The sequence below is a fragment of the Panthera uncia genome, chromosome X (genome assembly GCF_023721935.1).
Source record: "Panthera uncia isolate 11264 chromosome X, Puncia_PCG_1.0, whole genome shotgun sequence".
NCBI classification, from domain to species: domain Eukaryota; kingdom Metazoa; phylum Chordata; class Mammalia; order Carnivora; family Felidae; genus Panthera; species Panthera uncia.
This window is the reverse complement of record NC_064817.1, coordinates 113,562,223-113,583,225: the sequence shown is the minus strand read 5'-3', so window position 1 is coordinate 113,583,225 and position 21,003 is coordinate 113,562,223.

Sequence of the window (21,003 nt, the reverse complement as noted above, 5' to 3'; positions counted from 1 at the left end):
CGCGGGGCTCGAACTCACGGACTGTGAGATCATGACCTGAGCCGAAGTCGGACGCTCAACCGACTGAGCCACCCAGGAGCCCCTCGAAGTTAATAAATTTAAAAAAAAGATCGTTTGGATTCCAAATTCCCATGAGCCCTTGTTATTTTTCCTATTATTATATCCTCTGAAATTCTCATGTATCCTTAGAGTACATCTTATGTTCAGTTCAGCTATTTTGATTGGATTCCTCTTCCATGCAACCATATTTGCTCTAATAGAGCAGCTATGATTTAGTCATTCATTCTCTAAGCACTTAATGAACACTTACTAAGGGCCTGGACTGTCGGAAAATACAAAGATGGGCAAAGGTTCCATCCAGTAGGAAAATCAATAGTGGAGAAAAAATATGTATGATTAAAATACAGTTTTACTTAATGAGTGCTAAACTAAAGGTAGGTGCTAAGTATTATGACCGTAGCTGGCCAGGACTAAATATGTTACTTTGAATCTGGACAGTCTGGTAGAGTCCCGTCAAATGAGACTCAATATGTAAATTTCTTCAGAAGATTGAAAAGATACACGAAATAAAATGGCTAGACTGAGAAGACAAAGAGGGAAGGTAGCATAGGACTGCACCCTTGAATAATTCCAACATTTAAGGGTGAGGGAGATTGGATAATAAATTGGTGAAGGAAATACGAACGAAAGGGCATGGGGAGAGTGCAATACGGGCTGAAGGAAAAGAGAGTTCAAGGGCGTAGATGTCAGTTAGACTTACCATCATTGAGAGGTTAAGAAAGACAGTTTCAGAAAAAAACAGAAAAAGTTGGCTTTGAAGATCAATAGAGCAGAGGCTAAAGTGAGAAGTAGAACCGCAGGATAATTGTTTAAGATGCTAATAATACTTGAGTACATTAGAATGGGACTAAATATTGGGGCGCCTGGGTGGCGCAGTCGGTGAAGCGTCCGGCTTCAGCCAGGTCACGATCTCGCGGTCCGTGAGTTCGAGCCCCGCGTCGGGCTCTGGGCCGATGGCTCGGAGCCTGGAGCCTGTTTCCGATTCTGTGTCTCCCTCTCTCTCTGCCCCTCCCCCGTTCATGCTCTGTCTCTCTCTGTCTCAAAAATAAATAAACGTTAAAAAAAATTTAAAATAAAAAAAAAAGAATGGGACTAAATATGGTATACATCAATGTCTGTAGGAGAAATTATTATTAAATGATGTGATGATTAGATTTTTTTTGAAAAGGCTGAGATTATGCATAGAGATGTTAAACTTGGCTTTATTTGAAATAGCCCCAAAAGGGCTAAAGGACATTAATTGTCCCAAAATAAATAATGAAAACTTTGAATAGTACCTTCTTAGGATTTGGGTGATTATGAAGCACTTTAAAGTAATGTTTACTAATAACAATGATAAAAATAAAACTGCTTAAAAAGTAATCTTAACTCAAAAACATAAGGTGCAATGCAATATAGAAACCGTGTGATTTCTATTTTCTTTTCCAAATATACAGAAACACTGGAAACAGACTGGAAAGAAATAAAACAGTCTGTTGAACAGTTATCTAGAACAGTGAGATTATGGGTGACTTTAATTTTCTTTTCTTTTTTTAATATAAAACTCATTACTTTTAACTTGTAATAATAAGCATTTGTTATAACCAGAAAGAAAGAAATATTTTTATGTACTAGATGAGTTAAACATGCTGTATATTTCTCTAAAAGAAGACATAAATCATGTGCTTTTAACTCTTATACATTCTCCTATTTATTATATCATCATCATCATCATCATCTCTTTTTTTGAAAATGTATCTCCAACCCTACCCCAAATGCATGCTCCAGGTTTCTAAACTCTTTAATATTGCACAGGAATGATTAAGCTTTTCAAAATGTATGCATATGTCTACATTACATATGCATGTGTTTAGATGATGATGAAGACATAGTTCAGGTTCTTTTTTTTTTTTTAATGCTTATTTTTGAGAGTAGGGGACAGTCAGGGGAGGGACAGAGAGAGACAGGGATAGGGGATCTGAAGCAGGATCTGTGCTGACAGCCCAAAGCACGACGTGGGACTCGAATTCACAAACCTCAAGATCATGACCTGAGCCTAAGTCAGAAGCTTAACAGACTGAGCCACCCAGGCACCCCTCAGGTTGTTTCTTAACTGCACCATTTTTACATCTAGTTTAGTTTTTTAATTCTGCGTGCAGAGACTAATATATTTAGAATCATTTCCAATGAAGCCATGGAAACTAATGTTATGTCAATTAATGGTGAGTGTGTGGGCAAAAAATGGAGCTTGTGTGACTGATTGGGACTTCTTCCTCCTTTATAACACAAATTAAATCTTGAAGGGATCCAATTTGCTGCTATTAATGATATAAGCAAGCTTAGTTTATACCTCCACTAAGCAAAGAAAGATTATTTTTTTCATTGTGGATTGCAAACACTGTGAAAATCATGACACCAAGATATTACCTTCCCATTGTGTTCTCAAAGTATTTCAGCTTCTTTTTAGAACTAATCTGAGATGAAAATCCCCAGTATTAACATGTAAAGTAGTGAGCTGCTCTGAAGTGTCTTATTGTCTGCACGCCTTTAATTTAACCTAAAGCCTCAATGTGAATACTATCAGGGTCACATGTTGGCTCTAGCACCGCCTAGATATACATAGAAATCCTTTACAACTATGGGTTGTACACCTGGGGTCCAAAGCAAATGCCATGCTCTACCTTAAATTGTTAGTTTGCACTGTGAATTACCCACACGCATTTCTCTGAAATCCAAGATGTCCATCTATGGTAAGTGACCGTGAAATCGACCAGATCAGTGATCTAATGTGACAGCCTATCTCTCAGTGGAAATGATGACAGCCCAGGATTTTCTGGCTTTCTCTGATGCAGAGAAGAGAAAGAAAGAAATAGCTCAAGATGAACTTTCACAAAATGGATTAAGGATAAGCTATTTGCTTGATTGTGCTGTTTGAGTCCGTTATTTAATAGAGAACTCAGAAAAGTTAAATTTAAATATCAGCAAGTCCATAAAAGAGAAACCAAATGAGTTAGAGAAGTTAAAAAAATCCACTTCCTAACTTGCAAATATTGTTTAAAATCGTGGCCACTTTTATATTTAAAACACACACACACACACACACACACACACACACACACACAAAGAAACAAAACTAGCAAAACTCCATATGAAAAGTACTCTCTGAAACCATTACAAAGGCATACCAGATCTGGTCCAGATACCACAACAGGCACACCTTTTACCCTCCAAGTGTGTGGCAATGACAGATAAAATATAAGAAAGGAAAACCAAATTGGACTAACAAAAAGGCAATTTAAAAGTAATACAGTATCTGTATGAACCTCAAAAGAACCACAGAAAACCAGGATGTTAAGGTGGACTGAGGGTGCAGCAATTCTAGGCTCTGTTTGTGAGAGGCAAACGTCACCAGGAGTTGCGCTCCTATGTGGTATTAGAAACTAAAAGCACGTTTTTAAAGGTACAGTACCACAGAAAATTTCACTGATGGGCATCAGACCCCGAGTTGGCACTCGCCATCTTCTTTAATTGGGAAAATGTTTGGGATTATGAAACTTAGGGGGAGCTCAGTTTCTATGGAGTCAAAAGTATAAAGACAGAAAGTGACATGATCTTAATGGTGGCTCTGTGAGTCTCTGAACTATGGCTAATGATTGTCATCGTAAGCAAGGCCAGGGTCTGGGTGGGACCTGGTGGGTTTGGTGGATGCAACTATACAAACATGAGACAAAGATTATCAGAGAGAAATTGTGCGTCGGGTGTGGAGAGAACAGAAAGAGAATGAGAAAGGAGAACCTTCCTGTTAAAAATAAGCCCACGCACCGAAATTCTAAAACACAGTAAGAAATATGCTAAGAAAGGCGGACAACAAAAACATATTAAGAACATGAAACATATTATAAATGAAATGAGGGGCACCTGGGCGGCTCAGTTCGTTAAGCGTCTGACTCTCGGTTTCAGCCCAGGTCGTGATCTCATGGTTTTGTGAGTTCGAGCCCCACATCAGGCTCTGCTTAAAGAAATACACTTAAAAAAAGGAAATCAATTTTGTGAAGCAACATAAAAAAGACTATAAAATTATAAAGAAAGGAAAGTTACAGTTCGATATCTACCATGTCATTTATCTGCCACTGATAAAAATCACAAAGACAATTTTGATGAACAGTAAGGTGCGGGAATTTGTCCTATCCCATATCAACATTATTTTCTTAAAACATGGTAATTAAGACAGAATCATATTGGTGGAAAGATGGCAAATAGATAAGTAGAACAGAAAATAGAGCCCAGAAACAGATCCACTTACATATGACAACTTAATATATGAAAGAGATGGCAGTTCAAAGCTGTGGGAGATAGGAGAGATAATGCTGGAAAATTGGTCATCCGTCTGGAAAAAAATGAAATTAGATTGCATATCACACCAGGCACAAAAATGAATCCAGGTGGATTTAAGAATTGAATGTGAAAATCAAAAGTTGAACATAAAGGAGACTGACTCCATAACTATATGATAGGAAAGTATACGTTAGGAAACACGGAACAAAAGAAGAAATAAAGAAAACAATTCTAAATCTGGCTTACGTTACAGTAAAAAGCTTTGGTTAAGGTTCATAAAGAGTGAAAAGATAAGTGACAGGTTGGGAAATTTTATTTGCAACATGTATTGCTGAAGAAGGATTAACGTATGGAATTTATAAAAATCTAACCAAAAACAGGAAAAATAATGCTTAGATGATGGTACATCCATAAAATGGAAAACTCTGCAGCTGTTAAATAAAGTAGTTCTATACTTTCTGATAAGGTAATAGATCTAGAACATGTTAATGGAAATAAGTAAGTCTCAGAACAGTGTGTATAGCATGCTACCCTTTGAATATGTGTGTGTGTGTGTGTGTGTGTGTGTGTGTTTCAATATCTGTACGTATCAAATATGTTTGAATAGATATCTAGCATCTTTTTAAGAGTGGACTATCTTGTGCATTCATAGGACACTCTAATAAAGAAACAACAGAAAAGAAAAAAAATTGCTTGCCCCTTAGGAAGGAAATTCTGTAGAAATTTTAAAAATTAGATAATACCAAGGGATAGAAATGGGAAATTTAATATACTGCCAGTGGGTTGATGTAACCCACTTTGGAGCATGTCACAGCTTATAGTAAGGTTGAATATGTGTATACTCTGACACAGAAATTTTACTCTAAGGAACATACCTATGCTGGTTCTCTAAGTGAGATCCTGAGGGTACCAGTGGGGAATTGTCTTTGAGATTCTTGTAGGGGGTCAGCAAAGGCAAAATGACTATTGTAATATTACTAAGATATCATTTGCCCTTTTTTACTCTTATCAGTCCAATAGACAGAGTAAATTCATTGTCGGTGCATTAGTATGAATCAAGATAATGGTACCAAAACATTAAAAAAGAGAGAGAGAGAGAGGAAAAAACGAAGTCTTACCTAACGCTATCTTTAATGAAACAGTAAAATTTAGTAATTTCATGATATCTTGAACCTTGAGTACAAATATTTTTAAAATATTGGTGACCAAATGAATACAAAGTATTTCTGCTGCATACTAAAATAACAACGTTCTCTTGAGGAAAAGCACTTTCGTTGTGACTAGAGTTACAAACCAAAGGCACTACTTTCGTTCATACGCTGTCATTTCACTTGACTGACAGACAAATTATCGTTACTCAGACCTGGACTTTTGGCGATATTTTCATAGAAAAGAATGGATGGAGTCTATCACTTCAAGGAAAACAAATGACAGCAATTTTTTTTGCCAATAATATTTGAAAATCCACGTGAAAATTGGAATTGGGGAAAATTTCTCCGATGCTCCTCGTGAGCCCGACAGCTTCCCAATACTTGAAGGCTTTCTGATGAGATTGGTGGTGATAGCAACAACTATGCCTTTTTATAGTGCATGAATGAGAAGTGTCTGCCTTTGGAAGATCTACATAGCTCGGTGAACTGCTGTTTTCCAAATGACCAATGCATGATGTCACAAAGCAGGCATCGGTCGCGGATCCACAGTGTAAAATAAATCAATGGAGTTTAGCAAAACGAGTATTAAAAAAAAATCCACCGATTTGGTTGCAAATTCCATATTACAAGTAACCTTTAAGAAACCATCATCTATTGAGTTTTGGTATAGTGTCAAAGAGGAGTATCCACGGTTATCCAAAAAGGCTATTGAAATGCTCCTCTCGTTTCTGATTTGATTTCTGTGTGGGTCTGGATTTTATTGATCTACTTTAATCAAAACATTTCATTCAAGATTGAATGACGAAGTGGAAATGCAGATCCAGATATCTTCTTTTAAACAACACATCAAAGATACTTTCAAAAATGTAAAACGATGTCACCCTCCTCCCTACATATTTTACGTTTTGAGAATATAGTTATTTTTCATAGATGTGTCATTTAGGTAAATGTGTCATTGATTTATTATGTTTAAATTAATGAAAACATAAATATGTTAACATTTTTCAGTTTTAATATCTAAACCCTAAGTATTAGTAGATATAACCCATATAAACAGAAGCTGACTGAATAGAGTGACAGTTGTGAGAATGATGGGTAAGGATTGGAGAATATTTTCTTTTTATTTTTTTAATGTGTATTTACTTATTTTGACAGAGCGAGCATGAGTGGGGGAGGGGCAGAGGGGTGGGGGGAGAGAGAATCCCAAGCAGGCTCTGCGCTGTCAGCACAGAGCCCAATGTGGGGCTCGTTCCTATGAATCATGAAATCATGACCTGAGCCGAAATCAAGAGTTGGTCGCTTAACCGAATAAGCCACCCAGACATCCCTGGAAAACGTTTTCTAATGAGATGATATTTACATGCTAATATGAAGAACGCAAGCAAATGAACCGCGGATTCCTAGCAGAAAGAAAAGGAAGTACACAGGCCCTGAGCCAGAGGAAACTTGGTGCGTTTGAAGAACCATAACGAGGTCCGTGTGACTGTCTTGGAGTGAGCAAGGGAGAGTATTTGGAGCTGAGATCAGTATGGTAGGCAAGAGCCAGATCACGGAGGGCACTGTCTCAAAGGAGAGTGTCTCTGTAAACATCTGTGACGTGGTTTTCTGCTACCAATATGACTTTGAATTTTCTCCCGTTAGCCACTCAAGGCCACTGTACCTTAGTCTGGTCAGATTAAGTGGTTACCGGGGCTCTAATCCCAGCAGCTGTAAGTAGAGATGAGGAGGAAAGTCTCTGGTGGGTTGGGCTTTTACCCTTAGGCACTGTGACAGGACATGAGAGAGCCAGAACGCAAGAGTTGTGCTCAGCTCCCATAGGCCAGGTCACAACACAATATGGCGGGGAGGCAACCCCTTATATTTGATGCCAGATGAAACCAGCTTTTTTTCTGTGGCTCTGTGGTAAGCACTCGCTGGGCAATTCATTGGGAAGATAAAATGTGTAAATGTCCAAGTCTTTACTTAGTAAACTTTGCTCCAAGGCAACATCCAGGCTTTCCTTGACTTTGTGACCGTAAGGCAAAGGAAATGTGTGATCGGCTATGTCTTATTTATATAAGTTAATATAATTAGTAATTACCATTTTAATGATAATCTGCATGATAGGCAGTTATCCTTATAATAACATTTCTTCATACTAGCCCTGGGTGATCCTCATTCACTCAAAGGGGTTCTGTTAATATTCTGAGCTGATGACTCCAAGATCTATTTTTCTTGCTTTTCTTCTCTAAGCTCCAGATGGCTATATGCTATATGCTATAACCTGTCGGATGTTTCCAAATGGATTTTTCTTCCACCAACAACTTTTTCCTTCTCACCTTCATATGCTCCTCATTCTCTCAACGACTATTAAGTTAATGTTTGCTGAGGACCTGTACGAGGGCATGGGGATACAAATGGTGAACAAAAGCAAATGTAGTCTCCATTTTCCTGGATGTTCTGATCTGTGAGGAAGGCATGCCTGATCAAGTAATATCACTTAGAAAGGCAGAATTATCTACTTAAGTGAGTACTCTGATGGAAAAGAATCCTGTTCTGTGGCAACGTATAATGATGAGAATGGGTTTAGACTTAATGGAAGCGTAATTAACCTGGTTGTGCAAAATATGAAATTGCCCGTGACCATTAGCCTCCTTTTACCTCAAAGTGTGGCGTTAAGAGCAGAGATTCTAAAGTTAGACTATCTGTAGTTGGAACCTCACTCCATATTTTCTCATCTGGGTGACCTTGGGCGAATCACTTCATTTCTTCAAGCCTTAGTGTTCTCTTATGAATGGGTCTAACAATCAATGTATTCTACAGGATTGTTGTGAGAATTACATGCAGTAATTCACGTAAAGCTCTTAGACCCCTGCATGCCCAATAGTGTTTAAAATTGTTGGCTATCATCACTTTTATTGATAGTATTATATTTATAATGGTAATTATCATTATCGTACTTCCATTACTTGAATTCACCCTTCACCTGATATAATACAACAGTTTCCTAAGTATTCCTGCCGGGGACCCGCCTTCAACTTCAGTCGGTTCTGGGCATTGCAGTGAGCATGATCTTTCTGAAGCTCGAATATGATCATGTATACACTCTCGCGGCGTAATAGTCAATGTCTCCATGTCTCCACCACCCCCAGGATAAAGTTCAGACCTTTTAACGTGACTTTCAAAGTGCGTCATGATCTAGTCCTGGTTCTCTAGATTCGTCTCTCATCACTCCTCTCCTTGGATGTGCCAGCCCTTCTTGCCCGTGTGCAATATTTCAAGTGCACCACGTTCATCTCTCTTGGCCTAGAGCCGTGGTTCTTCAAGTGCGATCCCTGCACAAGCAGCATGAATATTATTACCCCCTGGGGCCTTGTTACAAATGCAAATTACCAGGCTGAAACCCCCAACCTACTGAATCTGGAACTATGGGAGTGGTCCCAGCATTTGTGCTTAAGAAGTTCAGCAGGTGATTCTGATGCCCAATTAAGTTTGAGAACTGCTGTTCTGGGAATCTCTCTTCTTTCCAGCTTCTCATCTTTTTATCTGGCTAATTTCTAAGAAACTTTCAGTACTCGGATTAGATCTTACCTCTCACTCTCCAGGAAAGCTCTCTGCATTGTTGTATGTATACCTTCACCTATCCCTTTTTAAAGTGTGATATTTTGAGTAGCATAGATAGTGTCTTCATCGGTTTTACATTTCTAGCGTAGAGTTTTAATGTATCATAGGTGGGTCAGTCAGCAGTGGACAAATGGATGAACAGTTGAATGGATGAATGAATGAATGACTGGATAGGTAATATTTGTGAGAAAATTAATATCTGTCTTAATAGTGGGTACTGTTAGGGAGAGAACTGTGTTTAGGACAGTGTCTCCACATGTCACTTGAGAGTGGAAGTGACGTCTGGAAGGTACGAGGATGCCACAGAGACAGTTCCATTGCTCTGTATTAAGAGATGAGCCAGAATATTTGAAGTTCGAGGAAACAAAGAATAATAGAGATTAGGCAACATGACAGAAAGATGGAGCGTTTTAGAAAGAAGTGTTGACTGACAGAAGTCCAGTGAGGCTTTTAATAACAGATACGTCCAGTATTTGATTCTGTGAGATTCTTTTTCTCCAAATACCATTAAAATATTCGTGCAGCTAAATAGGCCCCGTGGCCATGTTGTGGAGATTACTAAGGCCAGTAGAGGGAATGGCGCACTGCCCTGCGGTCACCTCTCTGCGATGTCTCTAGCGATAACGGAGTCGTCACGGAGGGGACAGGAGTCCAGAAGTCCCGGATAGTGGATTCAGGGGAGGTGCAAAGCAGCAGCTGCCACATGAAAATAATTCAGTTATAGATACATTTTTGTTGGTGCTGTTGGTGCTGTCGCGTTTTCTCTCCTGTGTCCTAGATGGAGTTCGTTGTAGAAGGTGGAAGAGGGTTAATATCGGTGCTGTATATTTGATGGCTTTAAATTATATTCACGAATTCTTTGAAACTCCTTTTTACAAGAGGCGAAGCTAGATTCACTCTGAGCGTGAGCTCAGCCAAATAACTTGCCTCCAGGGAACAGAAGTGATAGGATGTCACTTCTAGTGGTTACAAAAGGACTGTATGTAGGTTGTTTTTCTTGGTTCTGTCTGTCTCTCCCCCTCTCCCCTTCCCCTCTGGCCAGTGTCCAGTGAGGAACTGAGGAATTGAGACCAAATTAGCAGGCTTGGGAGTGGATCCTTTAATCCCGGTAAAGCCTGCTGATGACCGCAGCCCCAGTTTACAGCTTTGCTTGTAAGCTCAAGAGAGACCCTGAGCCAGAACCACCCGGCTAAGCCATTCCCGGATTCCCGACCCACTGAAATTGTGAAATTACAATTTCTTTTGGTTTTAGGCTTGTAAGATATGGATGATTTGTTACACATCAGCCAATAACTGATACGCGTACGGTTATCCTTTCTGATAGAGGATAAAGTGAAATCCCAACAGGTCAATGGACTTAACCCACGAACACAAAGCTGTAAATTATCAGAGCTGAAATCCAAACCCTGCTTACATTGGACTGCCACCAGTCATGTGTAAGTAAAATATTTCTTACAATTCCAGACCTGGAATATATAATTCTAAAAGTACTGTCGAATCTTAATTTAAAAAAAAAATAACACAAATTAAAGACCAGTGATGTAATTATTCTTTCGTATCTTGAGCAAAATAGTACCAATTCTAAAACGCAAAGAAACAATCCTTAGAACCAGAGAGCAACAAAGAACTTTAGAGATATCTGTCCTAGAGTTTCAATATACAGATGGAGAAAATCGAGTCTTGTGAAGAAAAGGCGCTATCAAGGGCCACAGCGTGAGTTATAGAGGAAGCAAGGCCTCAAACCTAGCTGTAGAAAGAAAGCATTTTTGAAATTTGATATTAATGTACTTGGTTCCCTGAGGACAGAGTCTTACAAATTCATAATTGTGGCTTGGCACAGTGGCTGGCGTAGACAGGCACAACTTACCTGCCCTCTTACTGGATTAATAATGCTCCTTATTCCTTCTATAAAACGTACTGATTAATACTCTAAGGCACGCCGAAAACTCACAGCTGATAGCCTACCCACTTGTACACATCTGGTTCCACCTGTTTCATGCTCACTGAGAGCCATTATGTTTGATTCCAAACCTCTTTATGCCAAGTGCACGTATTACTGTAATAATTTCTACTTAATTCAGTACTACATAAAGTAATTAATATGGATTCAAAAAGAACTGTTATTTCCATGAAATGTAAATTAATTAGGGGAGACTTGATATAGGCCGATTGTTAAGGAAAAAGTTGTTCTAGAAGCAGGTCTGGGGAGAGAATGGAAAAAATAAAAACAAACCAAAAAACCCCTTCAGTCCTTCATAAGGGTCCTCAAGTTTCTGCTACATTTCAAAGAAAGTGAAACTTGATGTCGCAGATGATGTGATAGCATGTGGTTTATGTAATAATGACCATAAGAAAGTTAAATCAGAGGACCCCCACTCAATGAAAAGGCTTTGACTCTACATCAAGAAAGAGGAGAAACGGTAGATGTTAATATGATTTAATATTAGATGAATTGTCTAAGATATATATAATTTAAAAATGATTTCCAGTCTCAACCACTATTTTCCATTAGTCAACCAAGTATTCTTCACAAGTACATCAGATAAGGAAGTTTCTGCTGTTGCCTACCCTTAGTGTTTAGTAAAATGAATGGGAAGTTAAATGGGGTGGATAAAAACAAGGCATGCTCTAAACTCAAGGCATGTTTTAGTTTCTTTGAAAAATGTGTCAATGCTCACCTAATGTACACCTAAATGTCAACTCTCTTTTCCGTCATTATGTAGTTAGTGCATGTTTAAGCTCAAATAAGGTGCTTTTAGACCTCTCCTTATGTCACGTAGCGCTGATCTCCCTCCTTGACAGAGCAGATTTCTTGGTTTGGGTGTCTTGTGAAAGTTCTCCCTTGGCACCTCTAGCTGAGTGGCTTCCATGCTGGCTGAGAGTTTGCAGGCAGCATATTTTTCCAATGCCATCCACGATGTGACAGTGGTTTCTGACATAGGAGTTTCCAGGGCTGCTAAGCAACCATTACTGATGGCTAAAAATAGGGAGCAGCCATCATATTATGGGACTGTGGAAGCTTAAGGAGCTTTGAAAGCCAACAGCTCTGGTTGACAATTACTATTGGATTCTGCTTTTGAAATGGATTAAAAATATGTTGTGTCTGAATCTACAATCATTTGCACAGCAAAAACTGTTCCTCACCTGAAAGCGTTGTTTGCACTGATTTATTTTCATGTGAGTTCTGTTTAAAACTGTTAATTGTATTTGATCTGAGTTGACACTGTCTTCACGTGTACTTATTTCCATCAGTTGAAGACCTGTGATAAGACGTACAAGCATGCAGATATAGAACATGGGCTTGCAACTTTCTTTCTGTTGGAACCATCCACCGGTTTCTCCAGAGTCTTCGATTTACATACCACCGCGATAGCATAGGTCCATTTACCTCTGCATTTATTCATTTTGGATTCATTCATTTAACATTAATTGCCTATCTTGACTGTCATTTTTCTATCTTACCGTCAACTATTTTTGCGTGTGTGTGCTTCACATTTATCTACTTAGCTCCACTGCTCACCATATGCCTGTCTCTATCAACTGTCGATCTTTATATTTGTCCATATAGCATATCATTCATCTGTCTCTGTAGTTTGGAGTTTTACTTGACTGTCCTTCCTAAACTTACATCCCCATCCTTTTCTGACCTTTTGATTTTTTTTAAAATTCTTTTTGGCACCTAATGCCCTCATAATAACATGTCTAACTCTGAGCTCAGTGAAGACAAGACCGTAATCTCTTTCTGTTTGCTATTGTGTCTCCAGTGCCTAATATACTGACTGGCACTTTGTTGAATGAATACGTAAATATCTGCACGTATTTGTAGCCTCGTCCACTTCTAGCTCCTTTCCACCATCACTTCATCATCAGGTTCTCTCTTATCATCATCTTTCTATTATCTGTTGTCATTCCAAGAGGCTGTCTGTCAAGTTCTGTACTTATAATCCCAGCTATTCATCTCTCTCTCTCTCTCTCTCTAAACATCTTTATCTACATTTAAGCAGCTACCTAACATCTTATTAATATATTACAAGATTTTTTCATCTTTTCATCCTTGCATCAATGTCTCTTTCATCTTTTCTGTCACTCATTAATCCATCATTCTCTATTCGTGCTTTCCTACGTAAATTATATTATGCATCATTTCGACGTAGAATGATAAGTGTGTACAATTTTCAGTGAAAGGCTCAATGAAAGGATTACAGAGAATTTACATCCTTCTTCCATTTATTTTATATGAATTCAATTACATGAACTCAGCAAATAAAAATGAAAGAGGAGGAGAAAAATAACAACTAGTGCCTCTCGCCCGATTTAATCAGCATAGTCCAGAAATGGAATATGACCTATCTGCTATTCCCAAAGTTATTTTAAATGAGATTGCAAAGTTGAAAAACAGGTATTATTCATACTACGTGGCCTAAAAACACAAGCCAACTATTTTTTTTCGTGCAGCTCACCAAAAGAAACAGTAATCTGTTCCAAATTTAGAGAAAAATCGACTATGTTAGGTCTACCGAGACACAATACAGTGGATTCTGTTACAGCATTTTCCTATGGGAATGTCAAGTTGAATTTTGACCATTGACAATTTTAGCTGTAGTGGCTGCCTTCTGGAGCCTAGCCTCTGTGTAGCATATGACTCCATCATGGTCATTAGGCACAGGGCAGGATGACATTGAGGAAAGTAGTGGTGCTTGAGCTTAGTCTCAAAAGGCGATACCATATGTTTTCACTCTTCTGTGGATCCTGAGGAACTTAACAGAAGACCATGGGGGAGGGGAAGGGGAAAAAAAGTTAGAGAGGGAGGGAGGCAAACCATAAGAGACTCTTAAAAACTGAGAATGAACTGAGGGTTGATGGGGGGTGGGAGGGAAGGGAAAGTGGGTGATGGGCATTGAGGAGGGCACCTGTGGGGATGAGCACTGGGTGTTGGATGGAAACCAATTGGACAATAAATTTCGTATTAAAAATTTAAAAAAAGAATGAATGCGATTTGGAATGTTTCGGGCATAAAAGAGAGGCAAGAGTAGTCCAGGATGAGAGACAAAAAATGCTCACCAAGCTTATCTAAGTGAATTTCCCAAAGATATATGTCTCTCTCCGTCAACTCTAGATCTCTGTAGTTACCCGTCTACTAGAGTATTGGTATCTATTCTCCACATTTGGCTCTCTCCATTTTGGTGTTTTACATGACATTTAAGTGATTAGTCGTTGTGTGATATATCTAACATTACATATCCAGGTTAAAGCCATGTTTCATTCTTGCCCTCTTGTACAAACTTCACTTGTTATATTCATTTAGCAAAGTCACCTATGACTGGGATTAAAGACTACAATATATAAGGAAAATTAATAGTTCCTTTCTTTTAATGATCAACTTTAGACCTTGCCTAAAATTGTCGTGAGAAGCAGTTTGTGTACCTACAGGTTAAAAATAAGAACTCTAGAGCCGGTTTGTCTAGGTTTTAATGTGGCTTCACCACTCTACAGCTGTACGACCTTGTGTAGGTTACTTTCTCTCTCTATGCCTCTTTCTTCATCTGTAAAGTAGGATTAAAAATGGCATCTTCCCTAGGGGATCTCTATGAGAATTGAATTATTTAATATATGTGAAGTCCTTAAAACAGTGGCTCCGTCTTAACTGTTATTATTGTTGTTGATATTGTTGTTTTTCTGCTTTTAAATATGGGGAATTTAGCTGACTTATAATCACCTTTTCTATCTCCCTCCTCCCAATATGGTGAGATGATGTCCTCTGCAGCTTTCAGCAACATTAAATAAAGTGCTTCATTTCTGTTGACTTCCCCTTTTTCAAGGTAAGGATATTGGTGTTTCTACCCTCCCTTCTATCTTGTCCGCCTTCCAATCTCTGTTAGCTGTATTTTTATGTTTACCTTCTCAAAGTAGATTATTTTAGTCTGTTCTGTGACCGTATTTAAGACTCGTGTGGTTTGTCCCAAACTCTAAAATGTAAAACTATAATAAAAATCCACTGGCATTATTATGGGCCCATAGATGGTTTCACTGCAGAGACAAGTACTATGCTTAAGACTACATTTCTATCTCTACAGGTCCAATTTCAGTCACTTAGAGGAGAGCGTTCCCAGAGTAAATTGCAATTGGATGTTCCTTTTCCATAAACCGCAATTGATTTTACCATGACCTCAAATGTTCTAAGATAGCAATCATTGTATCTTGCCTATCAGTTCCTTTTTATATTCCAGAATCTTCCATCCTGGAGCCCTTGTCCTCATAATCCCAGTTGGACTGCTGATTCTGTAGCACTCCTGAGTAGCTGTACTCCTACGATTTCTCTTACTGTTTACTGGATCCCATTGTCTTCTTCCTGGTTTACTCCTTTTGTGTTCTTCCTGAGGTACATTTTCAAGTAACCTAGAATACATGAGGTGCCCATTTTCAAGTTCTTGCTGCCTAAAGTTTCTTTATTCTGACTCCACGTTTGGTAGTCTGGTCAGCATAAAATTTCTCACACGCGCACGTTTTCCTCTCAGAACTATGAAACATTTCTTTATTGGCTTCTCGTGTCCAGCATAATTTATGAAAAGTTTGATATCAATACGAAGCCTCTTCTTTTATATGTGATTGGGTCCTCTTCCACCCCAGCCCTCTGGAAGATTTTATGTTTTTTCATTTTCTTTGCTGTTAAAGGTATTTTTTTTTTACAGTTATATTCATGGGAAAGATTCTTAATTTTCATTTATTGTTCTGGGCCCTTTGATCTGAAAAACTTGCATACTTTTGCTTTGAGAAATTCTCTTCAATTATTTACTGAATATTTTCTACTCGTATGTTCTCTGTTCTTCCTTTGTAGAACTCATATCAATCATAAGTTGAAACTACAGGATAAATTCTCCTTTTGGTATTTTCCTTCATACTTTTTATGTCTTTTTTATTTTCTCCTTTGTGGAGATTTGCTTAAATTTATCTCTGACGTTAAATTGAAAAATTCACTGGCAATTATATTTTTAACTTCCAAGCCCTCTTTCTTCATTTCTGATTGTTCCTTTTCCATAGCTTCCTGTTTCCTTTTTATGGATTTGCTATCTTCTTATACCTCTCTCTGGAAATAAATTACAGATATTTTTGAAATTCTTTTTATTCTTTTATTTTTGTCTGTTTTTCTAGACTACTTACTTTTTATTTTCCTTGTTCCTGTTACTTTTGTACATGTTTGTCATCAGATGTCTGGTGATACTCCTTTATTAATATTTGATAATGAGGCCTTAAAAAGCTACTAGAAAGTGCTGTGTTCATGGGCAAAGATTTCAGCTGACAGGTTTCAATTGATTGCAAGCACGGTGGGAGCTTGGATGCATGTTGGGGAATCACTAAACCGTAGAAAGCCCACTATTTTACTGTGAGATGCAGATATCCAAATGATGGCCTCATTTCTCTCCAATTAATTTGATTTCTCTAGTGGAGAACATAATATTTTTGAGCAGTTAAATACCTTCCTGCTGGGTGAGTTCTACTTCTGGCCTGATATATAAATTTAAGTCTCTATAATCCTAAGAACATACAGCAAATGAAGACACATTTATTCAAGAAAATCTAAAATTCTGGAAGCACAGTAAGACTCTGTGGTTTTTGAACTAAGAACCATTCCCTCCCTTCTCTCTGAGTTCAGTGAGACGGAGACTCGATTCCAAACTGATGCAGCCAAGAACACAGGGAACCCTCTGCCTCCAGCTCCCAGAGGGCTATCTTCCTGGGAAAGGCAGGGTATCAGCGTTTCTCATCTTTCCCCTAGCCATCTGTTGCCAAGTGTGAATTGTAGGTGATTTCAACCGAGAGATGGACATACCCTTCTTCTGCCTAGCCTAACACTTGTGGGACTAAGATTCTGCTTTGGGTAAAATACTACTAAGAATATTGGGCCACTGATCACCCTTGTTCTGGTTTGTGGGATGGCAGTTCCATACTGGGAGAGGCCAGCCAGAAGAAACGGAAACTACTGCCCCTCTTTGCTTAGTACCCAGCCCCTAAACCGGGGGTGTCACTCACAGATAAGTTTGACATTGTCCCCTCTCCCAGCCCTAGAGCCTTGACTCGGAGGTTTTGTTTGGGGGGGGGGGAGGGGAGGGCGGGAGAAGCAGGCTGTTCAGTCCCCCCTGCCATCCCAATTCATGTGTTGAAGCCCTAACACCCTATGCCATGGTATTTGGAGATGGTGCCTTTAGGGCATAGGTTTAGATGAGGTTGTAAGGATGGGGCCTTCATGAAGGGATCAGTGCCATTATAAGAAGGGACACCAGAAAACATGCTCTCTCTCTTTCAGCCACGTGAGGACATGGTGAGAAGGTGGCTATCTACAAGCCATGAAGAGACCTCTCACCAGAACCTGCCCATGCTAGTACCTTGATCTTGGGCTTCTAGCCACAAGAACTGTGAGAAAACAAATTTCTGTTATATAAGCCACCCAGCCTATGGTATTTTATGACATCCCAAACTGACTTCAGAGAGGTCTTCTCCCAAAGAGTAGAGGTTTGATGAAAGGCAATTGAGAGGAGATAGGTAGATTAATTTGACATGTGGGCTAAAGTGTAGGCTGACTAATGTTCTAGACAGAATTGGGGGAAAAAAGTAAGTTGGCAGAAACCCACCTGTCATCAAACAAATCTCAAGTACTGACCTTGCAAGCTACGCTTTTAAAGAATACATACATACATACATACATACATACATACATTAAAAAAAAACACAAAAAACAAAAGAGACTGCATTTGATTGAAGTAATCTGTGGAGCAATTATGCCCAAGGACATTTTTAAACACAATAGAGCAATCAGCCAGTGATTAGTAAAGATTAACAGCTGGGGGTGATTAAGGACCAAGGCTCTCAAAGAGAGCTGGCCAAAAGCACTATCATCCCAGGGAAAACTTGGGCATAGCTAAGGCTTTGCACCATAAAGTGCAAAATCAGACACTTAACATTTCTGGGGGAAATATACTTTATTAGATTAACTCTGCCAGTCACTAGACAAAAGAAATAATAACAACCCAGTTGTTATCTAGAATGTCCATGTTCCGACAGAAATTACAAGACGCGAAAAGAAATGGAAAGTATGAGCCCTATATTGGAAAGAAAAAAAATCAGGAAATAGAAACTGCTGGTCAAAGCAGCTGGATGTTGGAGTTAACAGAAAAAGCCTTCAAAGTAGCCATTGTAAATATATTCAAAAATAAAATGACGATCAAAGGAATAATGGAAACTATGACAAGAAAGTCACGTCAAACCAAGAGCATTAATACACAGAGGTCATAAAAAAGAACCAAATAGAAATTCTTTATTTGAAAGCTACAGTTAACTGAAACAACAACAACAAGTCCTCGAAGGGCTCAACAATAGGGTTCATTGTCAGAAGAATTAGAGATTCTGAAGGTAGACCAATAGAGGTTATGCAATTTGAACAACAAATGGAGGAAAGAATGAAGAGCAATGAAGAAAGCCCCAGAGAAATGCAGGGTACCATCGAGCACACCATTATAGATGTTCTTGGTTTGCCTTATGAGTCAAATTGGGTAGGCTGCAGTACCAAGTTACTAATTCAAACACTAATCTAGATGTTGCCGAGAAGGCGTTTTATAAATGTGGTTAACATCTACAATCGGTTGCCCTTGAGTAGATTATCATCAATACTGTGGATGGGCCTAGTCCAATCAGTTGATAGACTTTAAGGGCAAAAACGGGTTTCCTTAGAAGAAGAAATTATAGGGGCGCCTGGGTGGCGCAGTCGGTTAAGCGTCCGACTTCAGCCAGGTCACGATCTCGCGGTCCGTGAGTTCGAGCCCCGCGTCAGGCTCTGGACTGATGGCTCGGAGCCTGGAGCCTGTTTCCGATTCTGTGTCTCCCTCTCTCTCTGCCCCTCCCCCGTTCATGCTCTGTCTCTCTCTGTCCCAAAAATAAATTTAAAAAAACGTTGAAAAAAAAAATTTAAAAAAAAAAAAAGAAGAAGAAATTATGCTTCAAAACGGCACACCCATCTCCTGTTTGAGAGTTTCCAGGAGGGGGTAGAAGGACCAGCTGTATTGGACTAAGGAAATGACTCCACAGGTTAACTTAAGATGATAAGGACAAATGAAGAAATCAAGAAATGATTTTGTCTGTTATAAAAGAGCAAAAGCTGTAACTGCTTGTGTTGTCTTTGAGCTTCTGTAAAACACAAAATTATGTAAAGCAATGCTTTTAGCATAGGAGTATCATTTCTAGCTCTCACTGGAGTTAAGTGAATCATTATGAATCTTAAGCTTATTCTGATAATTTAAGATCGGCATGGTAAAGTCTAGACCAACCTATAAAGAAATCACTAAAAATATTAGTGCAAAAAAGTTGAACAAATTAAAATGTTGCATTAGTTTCCTCTCACCACTCCTTTTTTTAAATGTTTATTTATTTTTGAGAGAGAGAGAGCACAGGCAGGGAAAGGGCAGAGAGAGAGAGACAAAGGATTCGAAGCAGGTTCCGCACTGGCAGTAGCGAGTCTGATGTGAGGCTTGCCCTCATGAACTGGGAGATCACGACCTGGGCCAAAGTCGGATGCTTAACTGACTGAGCCACCCACATGACCCTCACCACTCCTTTTCAACATTGCCCTGGAATTTCTAGCAAATTCAATAAGACAAGAAAAGGGAATAAAAGGTATACAGATTGGGAAGGAAGAAGTAAAACGATTTATAGATGATGTGATCATCTACGTAGAAAACGTGAAAGAATTGGCCAAAAAAGAAAAACAAGCCCTCCTAGAAGTAATAAATGATTATAGCAAGGTTACAGGTATAAGTTTAGTATAACAAGTCAATCATTTTTTATGTACCAATAATGAACAAGCAGAATTGACATTGAAAACACAATACCATTTACATTCGCACCCCCAGAATGGAATACTTAGGTGTAAATTTAACAAAATATATGCAAGGTGCAGATGAAGGAAACCACAAAGCAGCTATAAAACTCAAATGAACAAAATAAAAAATGAATTAAATAAATGGGGAGATATTACATATTCATATATAGGTGGACTCAATATTGTCAAGAGTCCAGTTCTTCCCAGTTTGTCTATAGATTCACTGCAGCCCCTATCAAAATCCCAGCAAGTTATTTTGTGGCTATTGACAAACGTATTCTAAAGTTTATACTGGAAGACAGAATACTGAAGGAGAACAAAGTTGGAAGACAGACATTACCTGACTCCCAGACTTACTATAAAGCTATCACGGCAATTTGCTATTGGCAAAAGAGTAGACAACTAGATCGATGGAACAGAATGGAGAGCCCAGAACTAGATCAATATAAATATACTCAACAGGTATTTGACAAAGGAATAAAGGCAACACAGTGGAGCAAATACAGTTTTCAACAAATTTTGCTGGAACGACGGACCTCCACGTGCAAAAAAATAAATCTAGACACAGACCTTACATCCTTCACGCAAATGTACTCAAAGTGGATCACAGACCTCAATGTAAAACTCAAAACTACGAAACTCCTGGACTATATAACATAGGAGAAAATCTAGAACTAAAAGAAAGCTGCAATGGCTATAGTAATATCAGAAACAATAGACTCTGAAACAAGTATTATTAGAGGTAAAGAGGGGTACTCTATAATGTGGAAAGAGTCCACCAGTCTGAAAGGTGTGACAATTTTAATCACATACCCACCTAGCAACACAGCACCAAAATGCATGAAGCAAAACTTACAGAAGGAAGGAGAAATGTAGAGCATTCAGTGATGATAGTCAGAGGCTTCAATATTCCACTTTCATTAATGGAAGGAATAGCTGGGAAGAAGATCAGCAAGGAAAGAGAAGAATGTTAAAAAATACTATAAACCAATTAGACCTAGAAGATAC